Here is a 13938-nt window from a genome sequence, read left to right as displayed (position 1 = left end):
GCACGTTACCCCCAGACTAGCGAGTGTGCTCCGGGAGAGGGGTCGGCCAGACATAAGGCGCCCCTAGGGAGGTATTCAGAGCCTGGAAGGTGGTCGGGCGCAGGGAGGTGGGCGGCTCGACGCAGGTGCACCCCCTACTGGCCCGCCTCACATGGTGGAAACAGCGGAGGGATACAAATACCCAGCTGTGTTCCTGAGGTGGGATCCCTGCACCCGCCACAGTTGGGTCCCCCCACCCCCGCTGCATCTAGCCATGTGCCACTCTGCCCTTCCCCCAAGCGCCAGGGCAGCCTGGTGGAAGGGGCATAGCGCAGCCCGTCAGCCACCCCTGGGGCTGCAGCAGGAGCAAAGTGAGGGGAGCTGTCACTGGGTGCGGGACACGGGAGGCATGGCTCTTGCTGCTATGCGCCCCCTGGGAGGACTGTGGGGCTGCCCCGGGCTCTTCTCGGGGGTCATATGCCCCCAGATCTGCATGTGGAATGAGAGCAGGCTGCTGCTGTTGGCTAGGGCTGGTGGCAGCATCAGGCTCTTCCCGGTGCTCAGGGCAGGCGGCAGCCTGCTCTTGTCCTGTGTATAGATCTGGGGGCACGCAACCCCCTTGGCACAGCCCAGCACAGCTCTAGGCCGCAGCCCTCTTGGGAACCACACTGCAGCAAGAGGCATGCCCCCCACTCTGCACCGCACACCCACTGACAGCTCCCCATGCTTTGTTCCTTGCTGCAACCTTGAGAGCACCCAACGGGCTGCGCCACACCCCTCCCCCTGCCCCTTCACTAGTCCCAGCCTTACTCCAGTCCCTCCCTCCCTCACCACTGCAGAAACGTATTATCTTCCCTTGAAAAATTCCCAAAATTTTTTTTGAAAATAAAAACTGAAAACATGGAACACTATCCACGTCAAAAGAAAATGTAAACAACACAAAAGGGACAGAAAAGCCAGAACCTTGGAATACCCAGCCCCTGGAAAGGGAGAAGCAGGTGTCCAGGTAGCTCCCCCAAAAACCTGACTAGCACTTCACTCCCAAATCACCCTGGGATGTAACCTGGGTACACTGCCAGGAACTGAAATAAACTGATGAGCAGAGATCCTGGTTCTCTCTGTTTAAAAATTACACTTCTCAATTTTAAAAAAATCCTAAATTCTCTAATTAGAAAACCCAAAATCCATGTTTTGCCATGATTAAAATTAAATGCCACTTACATAGGTATCAGCTGAACCCAATGTTCAATGTATCAATGTTGATATATTTATTGATACATTTTTTAAAAAGAAATCTTCATATTCTCCCAAGCAGGAAGCAATCATGACCACCTAAAACCTGAGATCCTGCTCCTGCCTTTGTTTAAAGGTAATTTGCATCATCACATATCCTCGCAGGAGGTGAGAGGCTCCATACCAGCTATGAACTGACTGCCCAGAGAAGTTTTTCATCTATTGACTCCTCTGTGAAATGCTATGAAATATGAACTTTCATTTCTACCCAGAAGAACTTCTACAATCTTTTCTCCAATGCCTGATGAAGGGCATCTGTGCCCGAAAGCTTGCAATTAAAGATTTTTTTTGGCAAAAGTCTTGTTGGTCTAATAAAAAATATCATCTCTACTATGAGTCCTGATTGATATATTTACAGTTTTAAAGCAACTTGAAAGCCTACCAGTGCCTCAGTCATTATAATACAATAAACTCTGAATAGCTATATATTTTAACATCTGATGTTGGGGTTTTTATCATAGAAAGTCAGAGTTTGCACTGCCCCCTTCACTCACCAGGACATGGGCCCAGCTAACGCTGCCCCCCTGCCACTCTGGCATTGAGCAGCCCTGATATGCCGGTGCCTCTCACTCCCAAGGCACAGACCCCCAAGCCCTGCTTGTGCCCCTCATTCCAACACGCAGACAACCATCCCCACCAGTGCCTCTCACTCCTGACCCACAGCCCCTGGCCTTGCCGGTGCCCCTCACTCCCAACCTGTAGGCCTCCACCCACTTCCCACAAATGGCGCTCACTCTCAATCCACAGACCCCCACCCCTGCCCTGCTGGTGCCCCTCAACCCCAACCTGTTGCCCCTGCCCCCAGGGCCCAGGCCCTGTCTATGGGGCAGAGGGAGTGCCCAACTGTAGGCGATGCCATAGGTGATGCATCAGGGTGCCATGGGGAACCCATACCCCCCCACAGAGGGGCATAGGGCTGCAGCCTGGCCAGAATGGAGAGGTGAGACTCATTGCTGCTGCCGCCACCACTGGGAGCCCCTGTCCCAGGACGCACCATAAGGGCGAATACTTACTGGCAGCTCGGAGAGCAGTACACGAGGGGCGGAAGGCAGAGCCCGCGCGGCTCGTCAGCTGCCTGTTTATCCAGCAGCAGCCGGCCGGTGATGTCAGCGCCGAATGCCGGCCGGCAAAGATAAAAATGGTGGTGCACGCTGCAGAGCCGGCGGGGAATCAGGGAGCAGAGCCGTGGCTAACGCCGATAGCAGAGGCATCCCTGCCCACGGAACCCAGGGATCAGGACCAACCAGGACGAGTGCAGGCAGGAAGAGGAGGATCACCTCGACGGCACCTCAGATAGGATGACAAAGGGACACCAGGAACATCACCCAAAGGTAGCGTTGGAATGACCCAGGGAGACAGAGTGAACTGCAGGTGGGAGTGTGGGGACGGTGGGACACCTGAGGAAGTCCGACCCAGGAGAGGAGGACTACGGGGAAACCCTGGAAGGGTTGCCGTCAGGGCGGATATCACCGCCGGACCTGGAGGTGCCTTGGAGTAGGCAGGAAACCAGACAAAAACTAAGGGATAAGACACTCCGTGCCCCCCTAGAGACCCGGGAGGGGTAGAAGGGAAGTTAAAGGGGCAGGGAGCCCAGGGATTGTGTTGGGGCATTTTTTTTCTTCGAGTTGTCTTCCCAGGCTCCAGGGGTACTGGAAGGAAGCAGGTCCTTAAGTTAGGTAGACAGTGCCGGAGCCCCTGGGGTGGCCCTGCTTTGAGGGGTCTCAGGAGAAAGGCGTCGGCCATGCGGACACCACTCCACAGGAGGCGTGAGGCCAGGGTGTAGGGGTGGCGGAGGCTTGTGAGTAACCACCGGGAGAACCGCAGGTCAACGAACATGCCCGATGAACGACCCCGGACACTGAGGTCCAACAAGTCGTGGCAGGAGAGCACGGGGTTGAAGACTTAGGTGGAAAACACCAGCTCAGGCGGAGACACGAACCCGTGAGGCGCTTAACACCAATTACTCAAGCAAGAGCTGCACGAGAGTGACTGGTCGAGGCCCGGCAGCTACACCCCCACACCAGGTGTGCCACCAGAAGCACGAGGAATAATGGACTGGGGGGAGAGGGGGCCATGCTGGACTCACCTCCTCTCACCATTAGCCACTCACATGCCAGGCTGTGACTACCTCAAAAGCGAGGTGAGGTAGGATGCAGCGTAGGTGGCCTGAAGGGTACAGCTGCAACCTGACATGTAAGCATCAGAAAAGGTGAGAACAGCATGGCCCCCTGCCCAGATCCAATTCTCCTTGCACTGCTGGCAGCACAGCAGGCACAGGGATCCTAGCAATGAGTCTCTCCACACACCCCCATGCTGGGTCCTGCCCACTGGGCTGAGGAGGTGGCTCCTGCTCATCCTGGTCTGGCCAGACTGCAGCCCCATGCCCTACTGTGGGTGAATAAATCAGAGGGGGGGCACATGGCTCACCTATGCCCAGACATGTTGCCTATGGCACCTGACTGCTCCCTGGGAGTGTGTGTAGCTACAGGGAGCTGGCCCCCCACCACCTCCCCGCCAAATGAGCTGCCCTGACTCTGACCTGCTCCCCAGTTGGGGCCCATGGCCATACGTTCCTGCCCTGGCCCAGGGCACCGCACACCACCTCAACTGGGCGGCACCCTCAGTCCCAGCCACTAACCATGCTCCACTCCCTCCCTAATCATAGGAGCTCAGCACAAGCAGCTGCCACCTCAATCTGTACCTCACCACTGCGTTGCCTATGCCCCCTGCCCCTCCACATATCACCTATGTCCTCCTTCTATAATTTACCTGAGGGGATCTGCAAGAGCTGCCCTCCATCATGCTGCCACGTGCATACGTATGTGATGCCCCCTTTGTGTGATCACCCTCCTCCCATTCCCTCCAGCCCCAAGCAGTCCCTTGCAGGCTGAAACTCTGCCAGTCTGCAATGGGAAACCCGCTGTTTTCCAAGTTTTCTCCTTTAAAGGAGAAAATCCATATTTTTCCACAGCAAACAAAAAACCCAGATCCCTGCTGATGAGTGGCTTGGGGAAAAGCAGCCTTTAAAAGCAATGAAAACTTTGGCAGCCCTGGAGCACCCAGCTCCCAGGAAGCCAGAAGTAGGGATTTAGGCAGCCCCTCCCCACAATACATACAGTTTACATCACAAGAACAAGAGTTGTATTACAGAATCATAAAATGATGGGGTTGGAATTAAGAGATGTGAAAGGTTACATTTTTAAATATGTAAACAATAAGTATATTTATATCGGTAATGCATTACCGCTTAACGTTTAGCAGAGGACGCAGCCTGGCAGGGAAGGTAAGCAGTGCAGTGCCTGAGGAACATGAAGGTAGCAGGGCAGGTGGGAGGGAAGGAGGGAGAAAGGAAGGAAGAAGCAAGGGGAAGCCTAGTACTCATAGATAGTCTACTCCCTCACTGCAGCTGCCGGCATACTGGGAGGGAGGGAGTAGACTAACTATGAGTACTAGTCCTCCCCTTGCTTCTTCCTTCCTTTATCCCTCTTGTTCTTGTGACGTAAACCATTTTATTTAAAGAAAATATAACTCTCTTAATCATATAGAAATTTGCTGAAGAGGTGTACATCATTCAGATGCAATTAAAATTACTCCAAATCTGAATTCTTTCCTTCCTCCTCAGTTGAATTTTGGCTGAAGGAATGAGTTAGTACACTTTCATTCTGTAATGGACCGAATTATTTAAATAAAAAAAGTTTTTGTAAGCTCTGGATCCCTTGTGTGCTGCTGCCACCCCCAGTTTCATGGGGGCTGTGCTGTCTGGTGGGGCTTGCCACTGCCTCCTCCACCGCTATCAAAGGCTCTGGGGGGCAGCTGCCAGCAGTGTCCAAGAGGATCTGTGTGTGGGCTCCAGCTTCCTTCATTGCTCCCTGGGACCTCCCTGCTCTACACACACACCCCAGCCAGGACTAGGTATATGTTATCAGTTAACCATTTAACCAGTATAATTAGAGGAGGTTAAATGGATATTTTTTATAAGTCAGAATGGAGTTCACTTCATATCTTGACCACTTCAAAATTCTTCAAGGAATGAGTTACACTCTTACCTCAAAAAAATCAGTTTACCCAAGTTAGAATTCCAACACATTATAGAGACAAAAACATTAACACTACTCTAAACTTTCCATCTGCAAGGTTTTCTCAAGTTTCAATGAAAGCCAAAGTTATTAAAACAGTGTTAACAGGAAGAAATAACTCCCTTTCTCCAGTGGCACTGCACCAGTTGAAATTAAGCCTAAACTATCTCAGTGTCCTTCAAAGTGGGAGAATTTTTGTAAAACACAAAAAGTCTGAAACAATCCAATTCAAAACTACAATGTATAATAATCTTCCACAGACCTCTCCCATTCTAGGTCTTCACACAAAATCAAACTCCTGGTAAGTTTTAGACTTGTTAGTTTTTCTAGTAATTTTAGAAAATGATCCAGTAAAGATATTCGATATCTTCTAGATGTCTAGGCAAAGATAAATTATTGGACCAAAAACCTAACACAAGGCATAACAAAAGGAGCCTCAGAGACCCCAAATGGGCTGCACAAGCCCACAATAAAACACAAAACTCAGCCCCAGAGCAGGAAGTGGCAGGGCAGCAATGATGCACGGTGCCACCACTGCAGTTTAAGAACCAGCTGTCAATCAAGATAGGTGGTGCTGGGCTGATGACGTCAGCCCCTGGCACTGCCACGGGAGATTTAAAAGACACCCGGAGCGACAGGGGAAGAGAAGGAGAGCATGCCTCTGCACCAGTGATGGCAGAGGCAGTGGCAAGCGTAGGACACCAAGGCAGGGAGAGGTCAGAGCCTCAGGGCTCAATATATACCGAACAGTCCATTTACAAAAAAAGATCCAGCAGCTTAAGGAAGCTAGGAGTGTTGCCGGCAGTCTACAAAGGGCATTAGCCAGGATGGAGGCAACCCTCCAAGGAAATAGGTCTCTCTTCATTTCTTTCTTTTGCAGTTCTTTTTTTCTTTGAGGGAAGGCCACCTAGAACCAGCAGAGTCCTAAGGTCAGGGCTAAATCCCAAGATTAACCCCTTGTCTGCAAGGAGGCAAGAGAGCAATCTGGACAAGGCTAGCAAGTGCCTTCAGAATTCTCTCAGGTCAAAACCCGAATCAAGCCAGAACCCCACAGCAGTCCATTGCCTCAACACCAATGGCTGGTGTGGCTGGGGGTGTAGAGGAGGTTGAGCCCTCTTCATCAAATGCTCTCAGATCCATGTGTATTTCCAAGTGGGACCCCTGTATTACACTGAACCCCTCCTATTCAATTGTTTATCATCAAAGTCATGGTAGGCGAGTTGAGGGGAAGCCTAACTTGGTGTGGAATCAAGAAAATCCCACCCCTAGATAATTGGGAGCATTACACAAGGCCTGGTTCTAATCCTAAGTGACTGGCAATTTATTTCCTAAAATATTTATTAGATAAAAACAAACACATGAAAGCACAGAGCAGCACAGTATAGTAAAGCCTTAAAGATTTGGCTCAGGGATCAAGTCTACTTCTACATCCTCAATATAATGGCATCCTAATTCTGATTGGCATTTTAGCACACCTACTATGAAGACATTTAAAAATATGTATGTTAAGACAGACAAAAATATTAAGGTTTGTGGGGGGGACTGATGTTAGCAGGATTCAACATTAGGAATCTTAACAGTAGATTAAATATAATCTCACAGAGCAGCTCATTCATCTATGAACCAAAAAAATGTTTGAACACCATGTTAAAATGATGAGTTTTGATGACCCAGGTTTCGGATATTTGAGGATTCACTGCTGAGTGCACAACCGATGTTACAAATGCATCTCAGAAAAGGGGCTTAACAGAAATCATTTGGAAGTTATCAGGATATGTTTTTATCTACACAAGTGTTTGCTCTAGTGTAAAGAAAAAAATATGTATAGAAAAAAAGAAAAATTGTGCCATTTAAAAAGTATTTGAATAACTTACAAAGGCAGTAAAAACTTCATACCCAGTCTGACATGGGCTTTAAGTGCTCCGCTTCTACTTAATGTTTGTGCAAAGCTGCTATGAGCAGATGCTAACACTTTAATTAATTCTTAGGACCCTTTTATTTTACTATAGAAAAAGAATGCAAAATACTTGGGTGAGCTAAACTGAGCATCAAGTACACTAAGTCTGTTGATTGCAAATTGATTTTCTCACAGCAGGCTCTCAGTTGTATTTCAAAGAAGCATTTCATTAAGTGTGCATAACTTCTCCTAATTTTGAACTACCCTGAACATGACAGAGAAGTCATGTCTCTCAAGTTAGTCTTAAAATACAGAAAAGACATTTGACACCAGATTTTATAGCCAAGTAATGTACAGTAAATTAGGAAATTAATTTAAACACAAAAATTCTTGATTGTCCAGCATTTAAGCTTGCTATATAACAACATGCTTGCAACAACACCACAGAAGAAACTGATAGAAAATCTAAGGTACCACCTGCTGGATATCCTTAAGAATACTGTATGCAAGGGAATACTGATTCTTGCACAGAGAAGTTTTTTTTTCCTTGTATGAATTCATCTTTATTTTTAAATGTATTTAAGCATTCAAGATCACACCCTTAAGGAAGCGCACAAAATCCCGTCACCTTTTCCTCACAATAATGGTCTATAATACTGAAAATACACTAAAGATACAATTTTTTTTAGCTGGCAGTTTCTTGTTGCTTTTCATATAATGCTGCATTCCCTGTGAGATTTAAAATGAGAAGTGGAAATTAGGAAAGAGAATTAGTCCATTATTCTGCAGCCATGGCAAAATGATTAATTATATTAGTTTATTACCCCTTCTAATCTAAAACCCTGAAGGCATAAAATTATTTTAGTTCAATATTCCAGAAGGGATTTGGAATTAGATTTATACACCATAATAAATTCCTGGAGGCAGCATGCATTCATCTACTGTAATAGGTGACTGAAACTTCTATTTTCAATAATATCTAAATAGCATACAACCTCCTGATCAAGATGCAAGTAAACAACCATTTTGAATCAAGGGGGAAAAAAAGGTTATGAAGAGATTTGGGATGAACCAGATTAAAACACTTTAAACTGTTGCTACTTAAATTTTGACTATGCCTAATCATTATATCTACTTTATTTGTTTATAAAAGCACCTACAATTTTAGCTACATTCTCCCGTAACCGGAAACATTAACAACTATTAAATACATCTTCGCTGAATTATCCTTGTTTTGTAAAAAGCTGAATTTAATAAATTATTTTTGTTGCTAAAATATGTACAAAGCTTCTGCGAGCAAGATGTTTCTCATAAATAACAGATTTTATGGGAAAAAATTTCAATTTTGAGGATCAAGGATCCTGTCGCAGTTTCAATGGTGTAAGACATGGAATCATAGACTTCACTCCTATTGTGATTGTTTTTTGTTTGATTCTAAATGGCTGTTTTAAATCAGCAATAATAAATGTTATTTTAACACAGTTTAATGTTTCAAAAAATATTAGACTTAGTCCTTACTATAGTCACAAAATATAAAGCAAGCACCACTTCAGTTTACTGTAGCCACTGGTTAATTTGCCTTGGCCTTGGACAAGAGACCATGCCTTTTTTGTGTAGTATTAAAAAACAAACAAATGCAAAGCCTTACTCATGTTCTTAATTTAACATGAGGACATAGACCCCATCCTTTCAAAGTAAGGTCTATAGTTAGTGCATAGTGTATATACCCATGGAACAACAAGATGACATAACCAAAGATTTCTACTGTTGTTACCATAAAATGACACAGCTAAATGGTCAAGCTGGGGATAAGAACAGCCAGCAGTGATGTTGAAGGGCAAGCATACCCAATTGCATTTAAACAAGTCATCACTAGGGGCCTACCTAATTCAGGGCAGCTGCCTCCCAATTTAATGGTCCTGGAGCAGTGTTCAGTGCCATTTTCACAGCGGTGTGGGGGAGAGGCGGGACTTCAGGGGTCGCTTGGCCAGTCATAGGTGTGGGAAGGGCTAACCGTGCTCCGCCACAAAGATCTCCCTCCTCTTCCCCCCTCTGTGCTTCAGGATGCCACAGCTTCCCATCTCTGTTTGCAGCTCCCCCCACCCACCCCCACTTGCTGGCTGTTTTCCTGCTTTTTCATGGGGACCAGGTTTTTTCATGGGTTGTAATTACCAAATTGGCAGTTTCTGCAAAAATCACAACATCGTAATTTGTTAGCTCCCTAGTCACCACCAAAGAGAGTGACCAAATATCATCAATATGCTTTCTTAAAAGGGAAGTAAAAGTGAGATGACCTTTTCCATAATATGAGAGGTGTGAACAAACAAAGAAATAACACACTGTATGCTGGCAAATAATATTTTTAATATAGCAAGTGAAGCCAGTTTATGGTAAAATCAATTTATGATGAAGCAAAGAGATGGATTACTAAATGATATAAAAAGTATCAAGATCTCTCTATTGGTAAGTATCTAAAGCAAGGAGATAAGAAATGAGAACAAAAGTAAAATACACTTATTTTAAGACAAAATAATGTTGTCTTAACTGACATTTTAGAAAACTTTACTACCAAAAGAAATCACAGTTGTCATGTATGCTATATTTAAAAGGTACATGAAATCAACTACCTGTTTCATTACAAGGAAAGCTAAGAGTTTACACGTTCAACTTATGACATCACAGTGCTAGGATTCTGCGACAATGTTTTCCAATAAAGCAGCCTCAATAGGCACAAATTCAAATATATTTTGTGATGTGTATGTTTCTTTTAAAGTTCCTATAATCTTTCAACCTTAGCAGCAGAATCAGATGCTTACATTTTTGTCTTACATGGCAGTCCCTCCAAAACAACTCAGCCCTTGCTAGCACCATGCCCTTAATTAGGGATGTAAATATTGTTAAAAAAAATCCACTTAACCTCCTCTAATTAAATTGATTAAAGGGTTAACTGATAACACAGAGGCTCTGACAAAGCTGCTGCTGGAAGCCACTCCTGGGGCCCTATGAGGGGGCTGGGGGGGAGGCAGTGTCAAGCCTATATACATGAACCCCTGCATTGGGAGGGACAGAGCACCTGTGAACAGCTGCTAAGTGCTCAATTGACAAGTCATTAAGTTACCCACTGTTTTCCTCTTTAACCACATAGGCTACAGGTAATAGTCCCCGCTGGCCCTCCCCTTCCCCCATTCATCCTGCCTGCCCTGCCACCCTCCCATTCCTGCTGGGGCACTGTGTGGCTTCCCTTCTCCCCCTCCCAGCCAGACCATACCCCATACTAAACAATACCCAGTAAGCTAGCTAGATATCATTGCACTTATTGGTTAAATGATTAATTGTTTAACTTTTCACATCCCTACCCTTAATAATACAAAAGTTGTCCCATCCTCTGGGACAGGTTACTTTGCTTGCCTGTGTTAAAGCAATTAAGTGATGCACAATTAAGTGGAGCACAATGTTATGGCAGTGGTTCTCTACCAGGTTGTCTTGAGATCCTTTCAAGGGTGCTGCAGGGTGCCATGCAATGTTAGCATGGCTAGGAGTGCAAACATGGGCAGATACAGGATTTTAAAAAGGGGGGTGCAGTTCGTGTGGTGCAAAACATCTTTATTAACGATTTGGATGTGGGGGGGTGAAGAGCTCACCAGCCAAGTTCACGGCCGACACCGAGTTACAGGAAAGCGTGATCACACTTGAAGATAAACTATACTACAGTTACAGGTGGACCTAGACAGGTTAGCAAGTTGGGCAGATTGCAACCTGATGAAGTTCAATGTTGAGAAATGTAAAGTGCTCCACCTCTGGACGAGCAACCCCCAACACACCTACAGGCTTAGCGGCACCAAACTGACTAGCACCACAAATGAAAGGGACCTGGGGTAATAGCAGACCACATTATGAATATGAGCTGGCAGTGCGATGCTGTAGCCAGTAGGGCAAATAATACTCTTGCATGCATCAATGAATGCATCTCCAGCAAAACTAAGGAGGTAATTCTTCTGCTCTAGTCAGCATTGGTGAGACCACAGCTGGAGTACTGCATCCAGTTCTGGGCACCACACTTTAACAAGGATGTGGGCAAGCTTGAGAGAGTCCAAAGAAGAGCCACCCGTATGATCAGAGTCTTAAAAGGCAAGCCACATGAAGAAAGGCTGAGGGATCTGGGACTCTTCAGCCTCAGGAAAAGAAGGCTGAGAGGGGACCTGGTAGCAGCTTACCATTACACTAGGGGAGTACATCAAGGGTTTGGTGCACAACTGTTCACCAGGGCACCTGAGGGGAAAACCAGGAGTAATGGCCACAAACTCCTGGGAGATCAATTCAGGCTCAATATTAGGAAAAACTTCTTCAGTCAGGGTGTCCAGACTGTGGAATGAGCTCCCTCCAGAGGTGGTGCAATCACCTACGCTGGGAATCTTCAAGAGGAGACTAGACAGTCACCTTGCTGGGGTCATCTGACCCCCAGTTATCTTTCCTGCTTGGTGCAAGGGGCTGGACCCGATGATCTTCCAAGGTCCCTTCCAGTCTTACAATCTATGAATCACCACATATAAAATAACACATACTTTGCTCCCATTAAAAATAAACTGGAAGCTTTACTAATACATTAGGGGCCTAGGGCTGTATTACTCAGTTTAAGTTTGAAGCAAACACACATATTACTTCATTGGAACAAGTTAAAAACAAATCTGCAGGGCTGTGAAATAGGAGCTCCATGACCAAGAGCAGGATACAGGCATCAGAACTGGTGGAACATCAAGACAGTTAAGAAAGAAGAGAGAGGCATTAACACCTGTGGAGTGAAGAGTTTAGAAGGGATTGGGCAGGTTTTAATGAGCCATGAAGTCAAGTGAGAGGCAAGAATTTCTTAGGGTGATATCTTGTAATGGAGCAACTATATAATTGGGATAAAGATAGATAAGCTTTCGAATGCAAGACATGCTTCCTCAGGTCTCTGAATACAGAAAGCCATATAGGCCCTGATCTCCCAGTACTTAGCTTCTTTGTTTTTGCTAATGCTGTGTCTGCTACACCTGAGAATTTCTCTCACCCCCTCCCCTGGCACGGTGCTTTACTTGCTGTACCTGGCTTCCTACATTTGGAGACCTGAGCAAGAATGTCTTCCATTCGAAAGCTTGTCTAACTTTATCCCAGCCACACAGCTGGTCCAATACAAGATATTGCCCTAAGACAGAGGTGCTCAACTTTCTGGCCTGGCAGGCCACACAGGCACTGCCCATTTCGTCTATGGGCCAGTGAACCAGAGGGGCCTGATTCAGCTGCGTGGGCATGGCCTGTCCCTGCAGGGAAAAGCAGCATGGCTCAGCCCCACCCAAACCGGCAGTGCAGGGAGGAGGTGATGAAGGCAGCATGGCTCAGCGCGGACCCGCCCCGCAGGTTCTGGGGCTTGGCAGCCAGGGAGGGTGGCTGAATTCACTGCCACCGCTCCCCGGCTGGTGAGGAGCCCCACAAGCTGCATGCCGGGGCTTCATGGGACAAATGCGGCCTGAGGGCCACAGCTAGAGCACCCAGCCCTAAGAAACCCCAACTGCCTGCACCATGTTCAGACCGTTGGGCTAAAGCATTGGTTCCCAACGTTTAAGTGCCCAAAGGCACATTCAAATTTAAAAGAAAAAGAAGCAAGTGTAGAACTTAGAATAGATCATCTCATCCATTACTTAAAATTGCATTAGATCTGTAACTTCTTCCCTTTACTTTGAAGTTTTACCCACAGCACCCACGGGCACCGCTGGGCTAAAGCATAGCTCTGCAGCTCCCGCACAGTTGCACTGCTCCCGCCACCCCTCAGCAGGGGCAAGAGCCCCACCTAACCCCACTGGGATCCAGCCCCGGGGCCAGAGAAACCCAGAGCTTCCCAGCAGCCCTCCCCGGTGCCCCACGAGAGGGCTCCGCAATGCTCCAAGAGCCACCCCCTCTCCCAGTCTTCGTGCCTCGGGGTTGCGCCCCTCTTCCCTTTAGCACCTCAGGGGGTCGCCCCCATTAGTGCCGCATGGGCTCGCCCCCCCCCCTTCTGCTCGGGGCACGCGCGGCGGGGGTGGGGCGGGGAGCCGAGCGGTGTCTGCCGCCCCGGGGGGCAGGGCAAGAGACCTGCCCCGGGCGACGCGCCCCCACCCCCGGGCCCCGCTGCCGGCATCCGCCGCGTCGCCATGACAACCGCACAACTCGCGGCTCCCGGCCGGACAGATGGGCGGGCCTGGCGGAGCCCCCTTCTCCCCTCTCCCCACCCCCCCGCGCCGCGCACTCACCCGCTTCTCGCCGCCGCTCTTCACTTGCCCAAACTTTGGGCCCGGGGCCGCCGGGGGGACTGGGGCCGCGCGGAGATACGCGCAGCCGAGCTCGAAGCCGTTCCCCGCCCCCTACCCCTCCCCCCGGGGCCGGACAGCTGCAGCGAGCGGGGGAGGAGCTGCCCCCGGCCCCTGCTCCCGGCCCGGGGGACCCCGTGGCTCAGCCAGGCGCTCAGGAGCCGCCTGGGCGAGGGGGAAAGGCCGGGGTCCCTGCTGCTCTTGGCGGCCGGCGGGACACGTTCCCCCCCGGAGAGGTGCACCGCACAGACTGAGCAGAGCACAGAGCTGTACCCGCAGCTGCAGCCCGACAGGGTTGGACAGAGCTACATGGGGGAGGCGAGGCGAGGCTCGCTAAAACGTGTGCTGTGTCTGTCCACCTGTCGCTGCATGG

The 13938-nt window shown here is 48.3% G+C and overlaps 1 protein-coding gene across 5 annotated transcripts in view; it reads right to left on the bottom strand.

The window, feature by feature from the left end:
* STK33 (serine/threonine kinase 33) overlaps positions 1 to 13566 on the bottom strand; it is a 111637-nt gene extending 98071 nt beyond the window's left edge. The window contains exon 1 of one of the 5 annotated variants that reach the window (XM_019519619.1): positions 13509 to 13566. The gene's annotated coding sequence lies outside the window, so the exon portion shown is untranslated. The remainder of the gene's footprint in view (positions 1 to 13508) is intronic. The other 4 variants (XM_019519615.1, XM_019519613.1, XM_019519618.1 and 1 more) reach the window with 4 other exon arrangements.
* Between the last annotated feature and the right edge of the window lie 372 nt (positions 13567 to 13938).

This window comes from Gavialis gangeticus, unplaced genomic scaffold (genome assembly GCF_001723915.1).
Source record: "Gavialis gangeticus isolate Ggan-Ray unplaced genomic scaffold, GavGan_comp1, whole genome shotgun sequence".
Taxonomy (NCBI): Eukaryota; Metazoa; Chordata; order Crocodylia; family Gavialidae; genus Gavialis; species Gavialis gangeticus.
This window is presented reverse-complemented; position numbering and strand designations above follow the sequence as displayed.